General features: G+C 42.8%; 1 long non-coding RNA gene across 1 annotated transcript in view; it reads left to right on the top strand.

The window, feature by feature from the left end:
• The first annotated feature begins 3,337 nt into the window (after positions 1-3,337).
• Positions 3,338-16,513, top strand: part of LOC116567476 — a 78,289-nt gene continuing 65,113 nt past the window's right edge. Inside the window, exon 1 of the long non-coding RNA XR_004276227.1 lies at positions 3,338-3,696. This is a non-coding gene — a long non-coding RNA (uncharacterized LOC116567476). The remainder of the gene's footprint in view (positions 3,697-16,513) is intronic.

The raw sequence follows: 16,513 nt of genomic DNA, 5'->3' as shown, positions 1-16,513 counted from the left end.
GGTGAGAAAGAATGAGAAGTGTGGTGAATAGTGGAGTTTCTGCTCTGTTCATACAGCCCTTTCCACATTGTGCTCAGTAGCTCCTTGTGACTCTTGTACCTGTGCTTGGCTCCCCTTCTCTTCTTGGCCCTTACCTCCACTGGCCATTATATACTTAGCTATCTTCTCCTCCGTAAGACTTGTCTCATCCAGTGCCTTATGTGGACGGCATAAAGCATTGCCTGGTGCTTAAGAAGTGTTCAGTAATTTTTTTATATATATAAATGAATGGGTGAATGAATTAGAAAGCTGATCTGATCCTCAGATCTCAGAGTGGAATGATGGCTTCCACGTTTTTAGGTTACGGTCGTAAATATCTTGCCGGGGAGAAGATTAAAACCTTGTTTCAAATACTCAGAGCATCTGTACTTGATGACAATGGACATTAATGAGGCTTATTGTGGTGATTATTTCACAATATATAAATAAATTGAATCATTATGCTGTACACCTGAAACTAATGTAATGCTCTATGTCATTTATATCTCAATTTTTAAAATGTTAAAAGAAAAAAGTAAAATTAAAAAAAAATACACAGCATCCCTTTTTCTGCCTAGTAAAGTATCTCATAGTATATACTCTTAAGAACATATTAATGTGTTTGAATGAATTTATTGAAGGTGAAAAAATTAAAGAAGGAATAAAAGGTGCTCGGGATACCAGAAGAAAGGAAAATCAGTATCTGTGTGCAACTGAGGGACCCATGGCTGGGGGAAACCTCAGGAGAGGAGCAAGGTGCAGGGATTGTAATGTGTTGCTTCTCCAGGTGAGTCTAGGCTGAGACGGTCCCAGGTAGCAAATATTTGTCACACATTCAAGTCAGTTTCCTTAAAATGTGTGTTTTATATCTACTTGGCAGCCAGGCTGAGGACTCAATGGTGGAAGGACCGAGAAGGTATGCCCTTGGTGGCTCCCTTCCGCTGTCCTTTCTGCCCAGCTCTCATCCCAGACTTGCATCTCAATTAAACATGGGCTCTGAGAACCCACCCACCTCTGGAGGCAGCCTACTCTCGAGGCCACTTGATCTTCTTACCTCCTCCCTATATCTCTGTACCTCTCATCGCAAATAACTTATCAGAACATCTGCCAACCACATACTCTGTCCATCTCATCATCTCTCCAGTGATGTTTGGGGTCCACTCTCATTTGTGTTACCAAGCAGCTGTCTGGCTTCCATTCATCTTGACTCTTGAACTTAGCAATGCCTTTTGTTAAGAGTTGTGTGTAAAATGAGTTAACTGCAAATATTTAGGGGTAGATTACAGGAACATCAGTAAAAACTATTACTGAGTGTGGTTCTATGCTTGGTGATATATAGTTGACACAAAGGGAAGTCCTATCTTAAGAACCTAACCACGTAATTCTCACTGGGCTTATCACATGACACACATTATCTCATGACCATCTGATGTAGGAACAGGTATCATGTTCTTCAGGAGGCAGCTGAGGCTTAGAGAAGGTAGAGAACTCTCTCAAAGTTATAGAGCTGGTGACTGAAGGAGCCATGACTTAAACTGAGATCCATGCTATCTCAATGGGAATTTATTCTTAGTGAGAGGAAGGAAGGATACAGATGAACATCAAAGAAGAAAACATGTCACTGAGGAATCAGTAGGGGCTGGCACTAGTCATTAAAGAAATGGGGTAAAGAACTGCATGAGAGGGATAGAGCTCTGTCTTGTTTCTGCCAGTAGTTTCCATACCATACCCCGGAATCATTTAAATTTTCTATTATTAGTGCCTATTATGAGTCAGGGGTCATTTCTGGGCTTGAGATATAGTAGTGAAGAAAGCAGAGCTGCTGGATTATTCATAGAGCCTCAACTTTGCTGCCCTGTGGGGGACAGAGCTCTTTATGTGGCCTACAACCTAAACCCTGCCACCCCCTTGGCCCAATGAACACACCCCAACCCACCCCCTCCTCTTTCTTCCACCCTCAGTCTGACACCCAGCTGGTTCCTGCCACTCACCAAGGCAGCCACTCACCTTGTGGTCCCATAGGAAGGGTCTAGACAGGGCCATGTAATCAATTCATGGAATCTAGCTGCCTCTGCCTTGGTGGGCCTTTTGCTTCATTAAAATTAAAAGTAAAAATTATATTTTATGACTGCCGTGGTAGATAGATGATGTAATAATAATATATAAAAACATTTTCTTTGACTTAAAAGTTCGTATTTTTTCCCTATGCTTCTAAAATAAACAAAAACATTGTCCTAGGCCCTTAAAAGTATCACAGGCCCTAGGTCCTATGCCCACTGTGCCTCATGCAGATTTTGATTGGGGATCAAAACATCATTTGCTGAAAAGTTATTACTTACCTATTGCTGACCAGGAAGGCAGACAAAATCAGGCAAAAAAAAAAAAAAAAAAAAAAAAAATATATATATATATATATATATATATATATATATATATAAATATATATATATATATATATTTTATATATATATATATATATATATATATATATACACATATATATTTGTACCAACAATGTACCAAAGAGGAGATATAGATATATATAGGAGGATATATATAGGAGATATGTATATCTATATCTATATCTCCTCATCTCCTCTTTGGTACATTGTGATCTGAACATGAGGGACTTTCCTGGGAGTTTAAGACTCTTGCCCTTTTGCTTTGATGCTATCATCATCACTCAGTTGTCACTTGGTAATTGCCTGATTATATTATTTGGTGATAAGTGAAGTTTTTAAGCCAAAAATCCTTCCAAACAGCTGTGAATGGATTTGGTTTTGATACTTTATTTAATTTACTACTGCATTTGTAAAATCATAATTAATCTAGTTTATTTAATAATCCACCCCCAACACAGGCTGGAGGGTATTTTTCAAGGGTGCTTTAACTACACATGACTCGACACTGTAATTTTAGAGGAGTTCGAGTGAACCAAACACTCACATAATTCTCACCACTGGTGGATTTTGTAATTTTTCCCCACAGTAAGAAGGTTCTTAATGAATATAAAATGTTTTTCCAAAAGGTTGAATTCACTTAGTAATTTAGAGATATATCTTTCTCTTTTAAAGTTTTGGAATCTCGTACCTGACCTTTTCTATTCTGTACCCAAGATAAATATATTTCTTTGGATAAAGTTAATGATGTTATAACTGATCCTGAACAAAAGGTTAAGTTCTTATAAGAAGCACAATTGAATTTTTGGCTAATCTGTTAAAAGTGGTTTCATCTGCATTTTTGTTTTTCCTCTAAATGTAGGTGTCTCTCTTAATTAGCCTTTAGAGTGAATTTGTGTTATCTCTCACTTTTAGGAGGCCACAACGGTGATTTTGGAAGAACCTGGTTAGGGAAGAGTAAAGCACGATTATTTTTGTCTACTTTGTTAAGAACTGAGAGTTCTGAAAAGTCTGGATTGCACTATGAAAAGTTTGCGTGCTTAGTGAAATGTTGTCCAGTTGGCCAATCCACTTGGTCTTGGGAAATGTCCTAGAAGATTGGCAAGAAAATGTTCTCAAGAGAGCACAAGTGCTGCCAATTTCCAATTGACCAAGACACATTACAAGGACAACCTTCTCTCGGAGCAACCTGGCATTTCCACTCCAATTGGAATCTGCAACAAAAAGATGCATGCGGGAGAAAGACTAAATAAACAAACCTTTCAGATTTCCGCTCCAGGTGAGTCTTTCTTGGTCTATCTGGTGAGTCTCTCAGTTTACATCTGGTCAGCTCCAATCTTCTTCTGTTCACTGACTATTGCAAATACTAAGGAACAGTGGGCGCCTCTGATAGGTTCGTTTTATTTATTTTTTTTTCTTTTCTTTTTTTTTTTTTTAAATTTATTTGACAGACAAAGATCACAAGTAGGCAGAGAGGCAGGCAGAGAGAGAGGAAGGAAAGCAGGCTCCTCTGTGGAGCAGGGAGCCCGATGCGGGGCTCGATCCCAGGACCCTGGGATCATGACCTGAGCGGAAAGCAGAGGCTTTAACCCACTGAGCCACCCAGGCGCCCCAGGTTAGTTTTAGAAAGGAGAAACAGCCATGGCAAATGTAGCAAGAGTGAACAGATCTATTTTTAGACATTAACACAGGGCATTGAACCTGCCTGAACAGTCCAAATTGTTGCTAATAAAATTTTAGATTTGCTATGCGAGGAAACCTGTCTGTCATATTGGCCCTTGCTCAAGTAGCTAGCTTCCAAGCCCCCGGTGCCTGTGTGGGAAATGATGACAGCTGTGCTCTTTGCCTGGCTGCTTCCATTTATGAAAACATGGGGGTAAATGGCAGCCACCCCCACAGGCCCCTTTACCGTGAATCTTCTTTTGTAGCTGCAGCCAAGAGTAAAGGCCCCCAGCAGAACTGAATAACATTCAGGCCGTACCTCAAATAGGCTTAATTTGCTTTTTTACAAAAAAGCCCTTAGGAAACTGGGGTTGGTGTGTGTGTGTGTGTGGGGGGGTATTTACCTTACTGGAATTTCTAAACAATATTTTTTTGCTCATGAAACAACATTCATTTTTTTGTTATTTTAACAAAACCACTTATGATAGTTTAGGTAAGCAAGACAAAAATACCCAGTTCTGCCAAGAAAAATTTTCCTCCTGAAATTTATTTTTGGGTGTGGCTGAGGAGGGATTAGAAGGCTTGGAAGCCCACACATGTCCCTTGGCAAATCTGGCCTCATTCTGCTTTTAAGCACTGTCAGTGATGTCACTCTGAAAACAGAGCCTAGTCCCAGATTAGTTCAGATGGTTCCTTCAGTAGGTTAACTTTTCCTTATCTCTAGATTTTTGGTTTCCTTTATCACCACACTCCTCACTTCCTGTGTCTTTCAAAGTGCTCTGGGACTGTGGTTGTGCCCTGTGGCTCTACCCGTTTGACTGTCAGAGTGTGGTCCCCGCCCAGCCTTGTGCAGACAGCACAGAAGGGGAGCCCATGGCACTAAGGAGTAAGCCCAGTACCATCCCCCACATTGTCCTCTTGGCCCCTGTTCCTATAACCTGAAAGCCATCCTCCAAAAACCTCCTCCACCCTTGCGTCTACAGTTTCTATTATAGTCACATCATTATAAATCCCTTGGTCACCCTAAAAATTCCAGTCTAGAGGGGCTTTGGCTGGCGAAGGTCTCTATCAGATGACTGGAAGTTGGTAGGGATTTGGTGTCTCACTCCCATTTGGTGTCATTACTCTCTTATCAGGGATGTGACTCCTCTGTCTGTAGGGAATGCTGGGGCAGAGCTGTCCTTGCATGTGGAAATGACGAGTAAATGAGTAGAAGGAGAATCCCAGGGACCCATAGCTCTCAGCTTTCATGCCTTCCCTGGTTGTCCCACAGATTTTCATTCCAGTGTTTGTCACTTGATTTATTCATTTCCATCAATACCTGTTGCGCACCCCTCCTCGGTGACAGGCAGTGTTACAAAGGCAAGCTATAGTCCGATAATTCAGGGTCTTGGGCACCAGCAATCAAGTTGAAGAGAAGGCAGCTCAGCAGACAGTTTAAAGCAGGTGGAAAGTTCTGTGGTAGGGATATCCACAGGATGGGGTGGAGTCTGGAAGGAGCACCCAACCCTGACTAAAAGGGTTAGGGGAGTCTTCCTGGAAGAGATGCCACTTTAAATTGAAAAATTAGTTGGCCTTACTGTAGTAAAGAGAGAGGTAGTAGAAGGAAGAGAGAGCTTGGCATTTTGAAGGCATACAGGCCTAAAGCTTGATGAATTAAAAATAAAATAAATTCACAACTCCTTCATTGTAACCAAATCAAATGTCTGCTGTCTTCTTACAACCCATTTCCTTTTGTTGAATTATCTTTGGATATGAAGATTCACTGTCCAGCATTCCCCACATAGTCAGTTTCATACTTTTGTGATCAGTTCTGGTCCCTGTATTTTAAGAGAGTGATAGAAATGGTGACGATGCTCGGAAGAAAGAAAATGATGTCACGAGAGAACTAAAAGTTGGGTCATAAAGCAAATGCCTGAAGGAGCTGGTGTTGTTTGACTTGAAGAAATGACAACTCAAAGGGCTCCAAATTTTTAAGGGTTCTCCTTTAGAAGACAGATTCGTCAGGCTCTGACAACTCCTCAGGTTGCCACTGTGTTTCCTATCAGATGTCAATGATTAACCAAGCTCCAGGTGCAGCCTCCGGACCCCCACGTCTGTGGTACCGTCCATGGTCATTACTCTGCAGGACTCTGGATGAACTTTCTTCACCATTCTAAGGCTGGGCTGCTGAGGGCTCAATGGAGACCAGTGCATAAAAGACAGGGATTCAACTTTAAAAACTGTCACAGGTGGTCAACGATGGAATAGGTTGCTCCTAGAGGTGCTAAGTCTGCTGACATGAGAAGTTTTCAGAGGCTGGCTTTAGGAAAAATGTCAACTTCTCAATGCTTTTGATGGCTCTACCCTCCTGCCTGTAGCCCTATGGTAAAAAAATGCAAAGAGACTGTCTTGGAGAAATAGCAAGTCAGAGATCAGGCCGTGGATGAGGGGGACCTTTTTTGGATTACAGGGGCTTTGGGCTGCATAGGGAAAGATGCGCTAAGGAGTCTGGACCCCAAGCATGGCCCTTCTAGCAGAGCGTTCGCGTAGGCACCTCTGAGCACCCGTCTTGCAGGGACTACTAGTGGCTTGGAAATTTGGGATCTTAGGGGCAAATGTGACAAGATGGATGGTACTGGCTTCCAACCCTTAAGGCTCCCAAATGCTAAAGTGACTCTGAGAGAGGAGAGGAACCTCAGTCCTGGTGACAGAGACTTGTCTGCTCCTGTCACTCTAGACATTGGCTCTCTGGGTGTCCATTTCTCACAACTTGCAAAGGTCTCTCTGGATACTCGCCTGGGGAGCTGTTTGTCACACAGAGACAACAGAACTCTATTTTAGCCAAGTTCGTGTTTACTTAGATCCACCCCACTACCCAGGTTTTGGGCATTCCACCCCCAAAACTGACAAATCCAGTGATTACGTGATGGGTCACATGGCCAACAGCTCAGAGTTGATAGGGCACCCCCAACCCATGGGGAGGGGCTGGTCCTGTTCTGCAGCTTCTGGGATATAACGGTCCTTAACTGTGGTTTAAGGGAAAAAAAAAACAATAGGTTTTCTTATCATTTTCTTAAGGTTGCTTTGGCAAGCAACTAGGGAGTAGGCTTGTACTATTTCTTATATACCATTCTCGAAATTGCTAATGTAAAATCAATTATCCCAGCATCATTTTAGACACTGTGTGAAAAGTACAAGAGTTGTACTAATGATTCAGAGAATACAGTTTGCCCCTGTGGAAGTTGTGCTGCTTTATCACTGATTGTTCTCACCCTGTGCTTAACCTTGAATGATTTTCCTTTTCCAACCAGCGTCCCGGTGCCATGATGTCAGCCACTACTGTTTAGATCCGTCCACCAGGTCTACACTAGTGAATACCCCAGGGCCAGTGACGCCGCTCGTTCGCCAGCGGCTGCAGTTATTCTGCATTGACCAGCCAGCACTTTGCTCATCATCAAACCTAGTCCAAAGTAAGCCTTAGAAAAATCCCAGGTAGGGGCGCCTGGGTAGCTCAGTGGGTTAAAGCCTCTGCCTTCGGCTCAGGTCATGATCCCAGGGTCCTGGGATCAAGCCCCGAATCGGGCTCTCTGCTTAGCAGGGAGCCTGCTTCCTCCAATCTCTCTCTCTGCCTGCCTCTCTGCCTACTTGTGATCTCTGTCAAATAAAAAAGAAAGAAAAAAAAAAAAGCCCAGGTATTTCACATCATTGAAAGACCCAAAGACACTTTCCCATGGCCAGGAGTCTTTCCAGGGCCCTAACCAGACAGTTATTATAAGAAAGTCCTTGAACAATGTCATGGGATGAGGAAGATGTCCTGGATAAGCACTGAGAATTAAACTTGGTTGCATTTGGTTTTTGTCCTAAAATCAGTATGGCACGAAATGACTGCAAGTCTTCAGGGCTTTACGACTGATATTTCTTATGGTAGCTAGCATATTTTGAGGGCTTTCTATGTACCACGCTGTATGATATGGAATTTTTTGCATCATCATACTAAATCCTCATCACCTGATGAGGTATCAATAATATTTTTCCCCATTATAGAAATGTGACCCAGAGTGCTTAAGAAATTTGCCAGAGTCATCAAGCCAGTTCATTTTGAAAAGGGTGGATGAAAAGTAAAAAAGATTTGGTGGGCTCTGGCTTCCAGCATCACCTAATTTAATCCAGTTTTGTACCAAGTGCAAGACTACCTATATTTGAATCCTGGATCCATAGCTCACTTAGACTGTTTCAACTCACTCCTTTGTTGACCAAATATATCTAATAGTATCTATAGTAAAGGGGTGCAAAGATTAAGGGGACAATAATAACATTACTTAATACTTATGAATGCTTATCATGTGCCAGGCACTGTTTCTAAGTTCATTGAACATATCTGCATCTTTCTTTTTTCTTTCTTTCTTTCCTTTTCCTTTTTTTTTTTTTTTTTAGGATTTTGTTTATGTGACACAGAGAGAGAGAGAGAGCACAAGTAGGGAGAGCATCAGGTGGAGGAGAAGCAGACTCCCCACAGAGCAGGGAGCCCAGTGCGGGGCTCCATTCCAGGACCCTGGGATCATGACCTGAGCTGAAGGCAGGTACCTAAACCAGCTGAGCCATCCAGGTGCCCCATATCTTCTTCCTTTCCTTTTCCTTCCTTCCTTCCATCCTTCCATCCTTCCTTCCTACCTGATTTATTTATTTATTTTAGAGGGAGAAAGAGCACTCACGCATGTGTGCACATATGTAGGAACAGGTAGAGAGAGAGAATCTTCAGATGGAGCTCAATGAGGGGCCCCATCCCCTGACACATGAGATTATCACCTGAGTAGAAACTAAGAGTCAGACTCTCGACCACTCAACCAACTGAGCCACCCAGGCGCCCCTCTGCTTATTTATTTCTGACCACAAATTGTGAAGTTGGTACAGTATTCTCTGCTTTTAGAGATGGGGACCCTGAGGCACATAGAAGTTAAGGAACTTTCGCAAGGTTATGTAAAATGTCAGCGATAGAGCTGGGATATGAACCCAGGCAGTCTGTGCTTGGAACCACCACACTGTTACCTTCAGGAACACAATCCAAGCCCTTAGCACAGTGCCCACCACATGCTAACTGATCAATAAACGTTCATCATTTAAGCACATAACTGTGCCAGATGCTATGCTTGCTATATATAATTTCAAGAAATTCTCATGACTACCTAATAAGGTAGCCATGAACCCACTTTTGCATATTTGGACACTAAGTTACAGATGAAGTACTTTGCCCAACATCACATCTCTTTTTAGTATCACATGTGGGTGGCTCTACTGGGACACAGACCTTTTGCCTCTTGAATCATAAAATGTAGGGCTTTGACTATAGCCAAATATCCAGACTACTGTTGTTGGCTTTAGGAATAACAATCCCCAGATAGTAGCATATTTTCATATAAGACTTCTACATTTTTGGGGTCTCTCAAATGGCTCCCATGTCATCTTTTTGATGCTTATTTCGGTTTGATTTCTGGAGTTGTGAAATTGATCATGTTTTATACAGTTGGGTTTTTTTTTTTTTTTCCTTTCTCCCCTCTGCTCTAACACACAAAGTCTCCACATTCAGTGGAACATTGGCACTGCGTGAACCATTTCCCATTCTAGGGCTCTGCTGCTCCTCACTTTGGGGTGATATATCAGACAATCAGTCACAGCAAGATGCTAAATGCCAGATGTTGCTTTGTCAGCTAGGATCATCCTTTGAACATCTGTCTCCAGTCCTGAGAGGGGAAATGCCCTAATGTGCTGAAAACATGGCTATTTATAAGGAAGTGTCTGGCTGCTAATTAGGTATCAGGAGTGATCCGGAGAAGTAAAGTTACCCCAAAGGAAACTGGCCACATTCTGTAAACTCTGATCATCTCAGTGGGTGAGGATGACAGGGATATTGGCATACTCTAAGGAAGAAATTACTTAGCACCCTTTCCTTGCCTTCTTTCCATCGCAGTGGCTGTGTGGTATTCCTAGGACCATCTTTGTTTCTGATTAATCAAGTAAAAGAACATTTAGAGAAGGCTTGTTCTGGGGGAGCCACTGTACTATGTAGTGAAGAAACTATTATTACTAAAATTTTGCCCTTGAAGAATTATCATTTAACACAATTTGGTCTATATGCCTTTGTATAATTGAATTTTTTGATTCACTTATTTATCCATTCATTGAAAGGTAGAATCGAGTACCTGGCATATCTTTAAAATTAATTAGAATCATGATAATACTAAAATAAATGTTTGGTTTTTAAACTTTTTTTTTTTTTTAACTTTGTCTTTAGTACAGCAAGCCTAGGGGTTAGCCAGGGAAAATGTTATCTTGTATAGTTTCCTGTAGCTGCTATAACAAATTATACAGGTGCCCCTGCATGGCATTTTGTTCTTATAAGGACTCCAGTCATGTTAGATTAGGGACAACCCTAGAGACCTCATCTTCATTTGGAGACATCTGCAAAGATCCTATTTTCAAATTAGGCCGTGTTCATAGGCATAGGGGTGTTAGGACTTCCACGTGTCCTTTTGGAGGATACAATTCAACCCATAACACCCTGTAAGATAACCATATACCATATATCCCTAAGTTACAGATAATAAAGTTAAGTAACCCAGAGCATGAAGGGCTTCCTTGAGTTCCCAGTGAGGGTCAGAGCTGAGTCTAGAATTCAGATCTGTGGACTTTCTGGCCTATGCTTTCTTACCTACCTGGGTAGGTAAGTGCTTACTCTAGTGTCACATTAAAGAGCCCCTGGAACAGAAACTGTGTTCAAATCATTGACAAGGAGAGATATTTAGAAGTTTTGACAGCTATTTTTAGGGAATGCAGTGGCCTTGCTTTATGGCCTTGAGGAAATCACCTTTTAAATTTGACCTTATTTGCGCTTTGAAACAGGATTATCCTACAAATTCAAAATGAAAATGACCAGTGACTAACAAACCTGATGAGCAGGGAGAGCCACAGAAGTGAGGAGCCGTACTTTGTGTTAAAAGCCTACAAGCAGAGCTTGGGCATGGGCATGGGATCAAACACAGGAGCAGGACAAAGTTATTGTGGCTGGCCCCTGAACCCTTCCTCTGCATGTCAAAACACTTAGAAGCTACCTTCCTCCCTTCAATGGTAGGATTTAAAATCTAGAGCTCATATTCCTTCTTTAGCACCAATTATTAAAAAGAAAAAAATAGAACATTTCAGCTATTTTAGCCCTTCCTGAATTTCATCTACTTTTCATTCGCTCTTAAAACTCTCAAGACTCTAAGATGAAAACTTTTCCTTTAATTAACAAAGACGGTCGGAAATACTTCACACGCCCCATTGTCAAACCCATGGTTTCTCTTGGAAAAATGAAAAAAATGAGATTTGGAATCTCCCCAAGCCCCAATTAGGTCAAGTGGAACTACATTTTAGAGAAAGGGTGAGGAAAGCCTCCCTCACGGATCTGTATCTCTAAATAGATTGGGGATTTGCTAACGCTCTGGGTTAATCATGATGAGAAGGGAAATGGCTGGCTTTGCAGTCACTGAATACACGGGCAGCAGGAAGAGTTTGGAAAGGGGAACTTGATACGTCCTGTATGCTGCTGCCCCTCGGAACAATTTGTTACTTAAACTGTAACCCCTGGAGGATTTTACTAGTTACCAAGCACATTTAGAGATGGCCTTAAGAAATACATATACTGACGACAGGTCTTTGGGGAGAAGGACGACATACGACCTTGAAGCTGGGCAGCTGGGGATGCCCGGCCCGCCCAGGGCAGAATACTGCCTGCTTCAGGGAAGCTGAGCAGCCGGGAACGCCCGGTCAGCTCAGGGGGGAACGAAAACCGCCTGCTTCCCTTATCCGTTATCGCTCCTTTCTCTTCCCAGAAGCGCCCGTTGTCAGTTAGATGAGTCCTTTGAATGTGTTTGCTTAACTATGAACTTTATCCTCCTTCTTGCTGGTCTGCAAGACGGGATTAACGTGTGACCTTCATCAGTCCTTCTGTAGGCTATTGTTTTCTATCCAATAAAAGTGAGACTGTGGCGTTGCTCGTGGCCGCAGTCCTTTTCGACTGTTGTCCCCTGCTCCCAGTCTCTTGCAGCTGACTTGTTTGTGCCTAATTCTTCTCTCGTCGCCGACTGGAAGCGGCAATGTGTATGTGATGGAAGGGGTACGCTTGTACAAAGGAGCCCACATTTTCTTCTGAAAGTCTTTTCTGTGCGAAGTGGGAATTAATGTTGGACACATCCATGAGGGGAGACCCCCATCACTCCCACTCAGCTCTGCCCTCCCTCCCTCCCCACTCCATTTCCTAAGTTATGGGGGAGGGGGGGTTGGATCCGTTGGCCTCTCTTGCCATTACATCCCTTACCTATCACTAAAGGATTGGGTAAATCTTTGAGGAAGCTATAATTCTACGATGCTCAAAGAATCATCTTTTTATTATCATCTATAGCTATGCCAAGGAGAGCCATGGAAAACATTTCCACTGCCCACATTCACTGTAGATTTGCACTGCATGGTGGGCCATAATAAGGAAAGCATTGTATGAGAAATGATGCAGGAAGGAAGTCCAAATCCTCTGAAGGGTACACTAGGTAGAGCCTACCTTCTAAATGGCTCATGGAAATGGGGAGCTTGATGACGAGAACCCTCAGAATTTCCCAAAGTGTTCTCCCTGAATGATGAATTCCAGAGGACCTAATGGTTATGACAGTACCGTGCTACAAAGAACAGAAAACTCAGTGACCTTCCTACTCCATGTGTGATTCATGGACAAGCACCTGCATCACCAGGTAGGTGGGTAGGTGCCCCAACCCAGACCTACTGAATCAGAATTTGCATTGTAACAAATCCTTGGGTGATTTGTACCCATATTAAAATCTGAGAAGAACTTCCTCTATCCTGCACTGCCATAAACAGAAAGTATTTCTTTGATTCAGTAAGACGTTTAGGAGTAGGCAGCTCTGCCTTAGAGCAGTGTTTCAGGGATATAGTCGGAGACCCAGGCTTTTGCCATCTTTGGGCTCTACTCTCATCAATATATTAGGCTTAGCCTTCATTCCCTGGCCTGGGAAGCACAGCGTGGCTGCTCCCCCACTGACTTCTGGCCAAGAGGAAAAGGGGAGGGCAAAGGCCGCTCATTAAGAATAAAGGTAAGGGGGGCGCCTGGGTGGTTCAGTGGGTTAAGCCGCTGCCTTCGGCTCAGGTCATGATCTCTGGGTCCTGGGATTGAGCCCCGCATCAGGCTCTCTGCTCGGCAGGGAGCCTGCTTCCTCCTCTTTCTCTCTCTCTCTCTGCCTGCCTTTCTGCCTGCTTGTGATCTCTCTCTGTCAAATAAATAAATAAAATCTTTAAAAAAGAAAAAAAAAAAAAGAATAAAGGTAAGGCCTCACTTGTTTTTCTGGAAGGACCCATGCCTCTAAGAGTTCTGTATCTTATTGGCCGAAACTATGGTACACGGCCAAGGTTAGGCACGAGGCAGGCTTAACTAGAAAGTATTTAATGTTGTAACCTTTGCAGTGCAAGGGAAGAGGTCTCTGAGTTGTCTTGGGCGGCCAGTCCACTGCGTTTGCCATATGTGTTAATACACGTTCGTAGAGGGAAAAAAATAACCAACTCAGTTAAGGAAATGAATCTAAACAGGTTTCTTTTATACGGGACTTCTTAAAGCCGTTCATATGCCAAGGTGCGTTTTAAATTTCCCAGAGGGGAATACAGTATGTAGTGTGTTCTACTTACCTGATCACAGAACTTTTCCTAGGAGTCAGTTTTTTTGCCAACCACCTCCACTCCACCCAAATATCAAAACACTCACACACACGGGAAAAGGTAGATTGATATCATGTGATTATTTTAAAGCAGGGGTCATCAAACTTTTCTATGAAGGTCAGATAGTAAATATTTCTAGCTTTGTGAGATGTATCTTTCCTGTCCACCTATATAACCTGCTACTAGAGCATAAAAGCCTTGGACAATGAATAAATAGATTTGGCCCTCTGTGGGCTGGATTTGGACGATGGGCTATAATTTGTTGACCTCTGTTTTAGAGTTAACTACAACAAATCAAGATTAAAAGCAATAGAGACAACAGCATCTACTAATAGGTTCTACAAAAGATTGTAAATGATTGTACAAAAGATTGTAATATAAATTTATATTTGTTGCCTTTTTATATTTAATATAAATATATTTCTGTATAACATGAAATACGTGTATGTATGCACACATATTCACATGCATACACACACACATAATTTCTCTGATCCTAACAAACCTGTGAAAGATATCACCATTGTGTAGTTTCCTGAAAAAAATTAGAGGGTCATGGTATCCATTTCCTTAAAACATGGAAGCATTCGCCAGGGCTCTTGCTGTCATATTGAGTTAATTGTATAACCACTACACTGTTTTGAATTTATATTTTTTCCCCCCTCAGTATGCTCAGAGAATTTGTTCAATTTAATCTTCAAACTTATTCTTTGAGGGAATCCAGAACCCATTCATTTATTCACATGGGCCTTTGAAAGCATTGCATGTCCTTTGGATTTACTATTGGATTTGGATTTACTATTTTTAAATTTCTAGACCATAAAATCCCTCTCCCCATCTCCTCTTTCAGCCATATTGGACATTTAAAGGCAGCTCAGTTCCACTGCTCTTAGGCGCTATTGTTCTCCTGTGCGTGGAGACCCATCACTGCGATGTCTATGGTGTTCTAGCGCATTTGCTTATTTAAACGCTTCTGTGGGTTCCCCTGAGAAACAGTAAGCCCCTTGAAGGGCCAGGCCTGTGTGTGTTCTATTTGTCCCTGTGCCCTCAGTGCTGAGCAGAGACCATGGTCAATGAATGCTGTTCAGTGAAGTGTGCCCTAAGGACAGCATGGACATGGACGGGGAGGGGAGGAGTCTGGTGAGGGTGATGTCATGGCTGCTGGAGTGCCCTGGGACTTTCAGAGCCACGTCCCTGTCCCCTGCACTTACCAACGCCCTGTCTCCACCATTGCAGTTGTCCATCCATTCTGGCTCTGCTGGTATTTTCTGTCACATCGTGACGATGAGAGCAGATCCCAAGGTGGCCACAACGATGTACCTGTGGATTGAGTTCAGGCCATTAAACTGCCATCATGAGACCTGTCTCATGTCATTATGGTCCAGTTCCAGCAAAGCAGAGAAATGGGGGGGGGCGGGGGGGGAATGACACAATTACTAAAGGATGTGTTCTCAGACTTAAATGAGCCTGAAGGAAAAAGCATCTGTAATAGATGCAATATTTCCCCCACAACACACACACGCACATGCACACGCACACGCACACACATCCACACACCCACACGCACACAGCCGCTCCTTCAGAGGGGAAGTTTGTAAACCTTAGGAGGAAGAAAATTACTAAACTAAGGCTTCCACCTGCATGTGAGCCCAGTGCTGTCCCTCTGGAAACCTCAAAAGCCAAGTCTGGTTCCCAGGGACTTATGAAAGAAACGTTGCAACTTCAAAAGGGGGAGTTTTGAAAAGCTGAGACCCTTAAATCATGCTGGGTATTTACCTGGTGACATATGTTGCTTCGTATTTTACTTTGGGGTTAAAAAGGAGAGCAAACAAACAGCATTGCTGAACCACGAAACTGGGTGAAAGCACATGTGCAGTGGCATATAGTGGGCCCCGTATGATTTCATATTGAGTACCCCATGGCTTGGATGTGCCTAACTACAGAGTGACTCTTAGCAATGCTGTTAACAGTAGTTTTGATTTGGAATTCTCTCCCCTGAAAAGGTGCTCTCGGGACTTTTCATCTAGTTTCTGGCTTTAGCAGGTTTCCCGAGTAACACCTCGCAACAGCACCTCGCGGGGCTCTCCTGTCTCTGTGTTTGTGTGCTTTCTTTGTGCTGTTGTCCTGTTTGGCTCATTTCTTAGGGACAGATTTGCACAAAATGTCCGCTTCTCTTGGCTTCTCCCACTTTTCGTATCAGTCTCTCTCTTGTCACCTGGTCTTGCAGATAGGCCTGGGAACTTTGGGCGTTCTTGTGTCTTAATATCATTTAAAAAATGCCTCCCACCTCCTCTCTAATTAGCTGTAATCAGGAAGGCTAGTTGGTGGACACATGGTGTCGCCGCTCTGTGAAATGCTGCCTGATGGCTATAAACACGGCCATATGTTCTCGGTGAAAGATGGCTGTAATCACCAGCAACAGCTGATGCAAGATGAAGGCTCAGCTCTTCACTTCCTCCTGCTTTATTCCCAAAACCTGTGAGGCCCTTCGCAGAGCAGCTTAATATTTTCTCTTCGCCTTCCCTGCTTCTGCTAAATTTCCTTTGTATTACAGCTTCAGTTCTTCCCAGCATATATTTGTGCCTGAAATTGCAGTTATCAAAGGAATATGTTTAGCACCTTCCGGTTTAACATCACAACACTTTAATTAGGATGGCCTCTCTTTAAATCCTGCACTACACACATTACACAGGTTTCTA

The sequence above is a fragment of the Mustela erminea genome, chromosome 10, assembly GCF_009829155.1.
Source record: "Mustela erminea isolate mMusErm1 chromosome 10, mMusErm1.Pri, whole genome shotgun sequence".
Taxonomy (NCBI): Eukaryota; Metazoa; Chordata; class Mammalia; order Carnivora; family Mustelidae; genus Mustela; species Mustela erminea.
The sequence above is the reverse complement of the archived record's forward strand: the minus strand, read 5'-3'. Positions and strand labels throughout refer to the sequence as shown.